This window comes from Halyomorpha halys, unplaced genomic scaffold (assembly GCF_000696795.3).
Source record: "Halyomorpha halys isolate HHAL.00 unplaced genomic scaffold, Hhal_1.1 Scaffold196.1, whole genome shotgun sequence".
NCBI classification, from domain to species: Eukaryota; Metazoa; Arthropoda; class Insecta; order Hemiptera; family Pentatomidae; genus Halyomorpha; species Halyomorpha halys.
Window position 1 is genome coordinate 635,963 of NW_027115534.1, and position 5,679 is coordinate 641,641.

The following is a 5,679-nucleotide window of genomic DNA, read 5'->3' on the forward strand; positions in this document are numbered from 1 at the left end:
AAAAATATTTATTCATGCCGACGTTTCGACCCGAATTTCAACTCATCTGGTTGTTTAACCACAGGTTCCAACTAGACTATTGTATAATTTAGTCTAGGGTGTTTTGTGGGAAATAAAAATAATATCTATATAGTATACAAAACAATATACAAAAATGTTGTTTCTTGTTACATATGTGCCTGTAATCATCTAAACGTAATAAGTGACAGATACAATAAGGAAGAATATTTATCGCCAAAATCATTGCCAAACAGACACTAATCCTATTTTGTTTTCTCAGTATTTATTTTGCGACCAAACTATATACCATATTTTATCAACGTTATTCAAATCAGCATAGATTCTTTATAAATAATTTGTTCAGCTTTAACAATATTTTGTAACAATAAATTCCTGTTTCCTCAAAAGTAGACATGTCTCATTGAATTTCAGGAAATCATTGCTAACGAAATCAGTCTTTGCATTGCATAATAAAATTCTTCGCTATCAACAAACAGATATTTTCAGAGTCAGAGGAAATGATGCTTGAACTCGCGGAGATGATGCTCGAACTTTGGCTGACTGGTAAATCCTTTTGGATGGCGGACACTCTAACCCCGCGGCGGACAAAGACGCGACTACGCCGGCGGCGTCCGAAGAGCGTGACGAAGGGGGGTCGGGTACGTGCGAGCCGAGGAAAAAGAGCGTGTGTGCCCCGGATCCATAATATATAACGTGATATGGGGGCAATTTGTGGCGGGCCGAATCGAAGATGTTGAGGTCATGCGTGTCTCCACCACGCCGCCTATCCGCGTCCATGATATCTCCTCCGCTCATCTTATCACTCCTATTAGCGGTTCGTCTGTGATAATCGTGGCTAAAATATATTCTATTTCCGTAAAGTATAAAATATTCGGAATATATTATAAAATTAATAATATTAAAAATACATTATAAATTTTAACTATATGAGAAAAATGTTATTACCCAAAGGGGAGGACACTGCCTTAGGGTGTTTAAAAATAAAGTATTACGAATTAAATAAAGTATTATTTTGTGGGGCAGCCACAGAAATGAAAAAGTCGACTCCCTACACCAGATTGAAACCGACGCCGCCGCAGTTCCTAGGCTGCAAAGACCTGAGCCTAAACCACCTGAGCTAACGACGGCCCTGAATTGAAGGAACTGCACTCGATAAATGTAATTAAGATTATAGCTTTTCGATGAATAAGATAAGCGTGTACGGTTGTAGGGTTTCGTAACCAAGGGATCCTCACAATGTCAATAAACACAGAACCGACAGGTAAATGTTCTACGGCTACACCGAAACTTTGTTAGAAATATTACGCCAAGACTGATCTAGTAGATTTGATCCATTGATTTTCGTTTTTTTTTTTAACTTTATAAAAAGTGTATAATTTCTTCTTTTTTTTTGTTTTTTCCGGACTCAGACACAATCTAAATAATGAATTTTATTATAAAACAATGAAATAATTCAATTATTTAATTTCTTGATCTTTTTACGTTAACCTCTTGTTAAATGAAACCTCCTTAAAACGAAAAAAATTATCTTCCTCGTTCTTCTCCGTTATTTAGAAGTTTTAATGTTTATCATCCTTTAAAAACCAAATTTATCTCAGTGATAAAGTAGATTTGGATTTTCTCAATCTTACAGTACGACATTGTGCATAGTATATATATACTTATTTTTTTTCAAAATCTATTCCTTTAATTTATGCACTCATTCGTCATTTGAGAGCTATAAGAACAAATTAAGTTATATTATTCTCTGAAATTACAAAATTACTGCTCCATTAAACTAAAATGGTCCTTTCAAGTATTTCTTTAACATTCTTGATAACTCAAACGTTTATCTGAGAGAATTTATGTTTTAGTTGAAACAATAATTTTTAAGAAGGACATTAATAATTTACGAAGAGGAGAGGAGTCCGGCGGGAAAGGATTGACCCCCAGGGAGCTATAGTCCTATATAACTTTTAAAATATTTGCTTAAAAGGAAAGAGGAAACTTATAGATATAATAGTTAAATCGAGCAAAATTTAAAAAGCGCCTGAAATTGGAGAACGGCGTAATAAAATAATAGCACTTTGTAATTATTCTTAGAGTTAGCTCTTCAAAATGGAGGGAAGGTTAAAGGAAGGATATAAAGGCCAAAGGAATATTTAATTAAACTAATTGAAGTACGAAAGCTGATAAATCAACCAGAAGAGAAAAAAAAATATAGTGAATTGCCATCGAATAGAAAAATTACTTGATAATTGATAAAAATTAACTAATCCATAAAAATCATAGATAAAAAACGACACGTGCACGTTTAAGCGTCTTACATGTCTTAAAGCCTTATTAACCCAAAGTTTTCTGCCTAAAAAAGTCATAAGGTGCATTAAATGGCATTCCGGCATGTTTAAAATCAAAGACTGGAAGCAAACAACCGTTCTAAAGGGCACTACGGAGGGGAATTATGGCTCATTTTGGAGAAGTAGGCGGGAAGAGTTGTGAAAAAAAATGTAATGTTTAGTTGAGGGCCCCCCGAAGTGGGGCAGGACAGAATTGAAGGGGAGGGGGGTTAGTGGAAGTGATTGGGACCTTGTAATTGTACGACACAGGAAACGGAAGCAATTTGGAAAATGAATCTGGGCTCCCTCTGCCTTCGACCAGCTGCCTCCAGATACAGATACACAAACAGCCTCCACTCGCCTACAGTCTTTTCTTCTATCCCTCTATATTGTTAATGAATGAAATATATGGAAATATCTATATTGTTTTCTATATAAGAAATATTAAAAATATATTGTTAAAAAAAACAAAACAATATATACATATGTTACAGTAGGTGCAACATACAATTTTCACTCTCCACCTTACATTGAGTTAAAATTAATGTTCGAAATTAATTTTTACATTGTTTACTTATGCAATACCTCCCGTTACTAACCACCAAAATCAGCCTTTCATTTGAAAGATTGTCTAATTCAAATCTCAACTTTTTTCAGAAATGTACTCTTAATGACATTTCTCGTTGAAAATTTTTCATTCCTTTTTTTCTTCTGCGAAAGTATAGCAGAAATTTATTGAAATAAAAATGACAGAAATTACAATAATAAAATGACAAGTTTACCGAATTTCGCATTTGGCTCTTAACCTCCACTGTGAATTCTATGGCATCGATATTGAAAATACCAAGACTGATTTTATGGAGTTAGCAATCCTGCCAATTAAGTAAAATTAAAATCGTATTCATTTAATAATTATGTTGCTATATTACACATCTTATTTCCGGAAATGGGTTTTCAAACTGAAAACAAAAATATTTTTCCTCTTATCTCCTTAATTTAACTATCAAATCCTTTCATAGATAGGATCAACTACACACTGATTTCTTTGGCCATACCTTCAAAGAAATCAATGTGTAGTTGAAGAAAATAATGTAATTGTTATACAAAAACAAAAAACGTTTTGTTGGTTGTATCCTTGAGAATGGCCTGAGGGCCGAAACGTTGGAGAATTTTAAAGAATAAAAGTTGAGGGAAAAAAAGGATCAAAATTATGTAAATTGATAATAAACTAAACCACTCTCAACCAATCATATATAAAAAATAATTAATCTAACACTTTTCCCATTAATTGGAAATGAGGATAGCCCTACGTACAGCTAAAAAAATATGCTCATTAGTAATAAAAATTTAATCCAATAAAATAAAAATAAGAACAGTAACAAATTGAATACTACCAGAAGGTTATTTGAACTAATAATGAAGACAAACGTTGAAGAAGCGAGCCGTTACGGGGCGAAACGTCAGCTTAATGTACCAGAAAAGACCACCTCGTATTTATTTTTTTACAGCCCCCACAATAGTAGCGATCTCACCCTTCTTTATAGGTTTCTTCACTTTTTTAAAGCGTCAAAGTAACATCTTTCAGACACCATTATTTTAGTATTTATACGAGAAAATTTAATTGCGTGCCATTTAAAATTTTATTTTTACCTGACATGAAAAGTATTAAAGAATACTAACAATTGCTTGAAAGGAACTCTTGAACTTGTTACATTTTTATATTTAATAAAAGAGAAAATTATAATAATACACATTAAGGAACTAAAAGAATAATAATAGAACAGTCAAGAAAAAAAAAATTCAATATGTATATTCTTAAAGGAACGCAATTAAAAGTACAGTAATGCATTTTTAATTATATTATCCATAATTGTACTTTTTATTAATAATTATTCCATTCAATTATATTTATATACTTTTAATTAACTTCATTCTTTTTTTATACAAACTCTCAAGGTGCCGAAACCCCTGTCTAGTATCCATTTGATTGGATTACATTGCGTTTCATAATTTCGATTATTCTCAATTCAACACTAATCGGAGAAACATTAGGATTCAAATTGCGGTTAATTCATTCTTCATTGCTTTATTATAAAATCGAAGTTAGAATTTAGTCGAATAGTATTTGGTTTTCAAGTCATAAGCAAAAAATAAAAATATTTTACTTTATTTTAATTTTTTTATACTTATTATTATCACTCCCATGGCGATGGATACAATATTTTGAAATATTTTTCTTATTTGTCCGATTATAGAGAAATGCAACAGAAAATTGAATTATTTTGCTGAAAGTTTTAGTATATTAAATATTTATAATAATATTAATCCATGGTGAATTCCCACAGGAGGAGGTTCCACTGTCACAATATTTTGAAAACCAAAAAATCTTGGGAAATTTACGATTTGAGAGCATATTTGTTCAAACTTCTAAAACTGTTATAAACAGTCTACTCGAAGAGATTATTACTCTCAGACCTTATAAATGCAATTTAGAGAAGATAATTTGCTAAAAATCTTCTGGGATACCGAAATCCGGTTATTGTAGGGAATTTTTAAATTCTGCCGCTCCCAACTTATTTCACCCACTTTCCTGCCCGGTATGTAATTGCATGTACTTATAATAATCATTTACATCTCTTCCTTTGCTGCTCTAACTCTTTTTTTCAAACAAATTTAATTGAAATAAAACAAAAATCTGGTGTGTTCAGATTGTTGTGACGATCAAATTATACGTTCATGTTTTACAAGAAAATCATTAAAGACAAGAGCATAACCAGACAAGGCAGAATTATCTTTGTAAATCATTTTTACTAATAAGTAAACTTAGAGATATAAATTTGTATTTATAGTGTGTGTAGCTAGTTATCTAGGTTCCTATGAAATAGTATCAATCAGTTATGTTGTGGGTTCGATTTCCATTTGGGGAAGTGAACATTCATTTTTAGGCGGTCTGAGGACCTACAGAAGGAGACGGGATTATTCTACAGATTACCAACCAATTCTAAACAGTGTGGGAGGACCGAACTATAATTTCGTGAGACCATCACGAAATGATATTCAATCCACCCAGGTCGGGGCGCCGCTTTTAGTAATGTGAGTTGAGGCGTAGATCTTAACAACTTTGGAACTGCAGCGGAACAGTTCGAATCCTGCCTGAAGGATCGACTCTTATTTCTATAGCAGTCTCAGGAAATGAAAACTTGACTCCCACCATGATTTAAATAGGGTGGTACCCTGTAGATCCTTATGGCAAAGACCCTCTTCTTCTAATATGTACTGTCATTTGTATATTTGTACCTCAATAATTTCGTTAAGAAAAAAAAAGTGATATTTGTGTTTTATA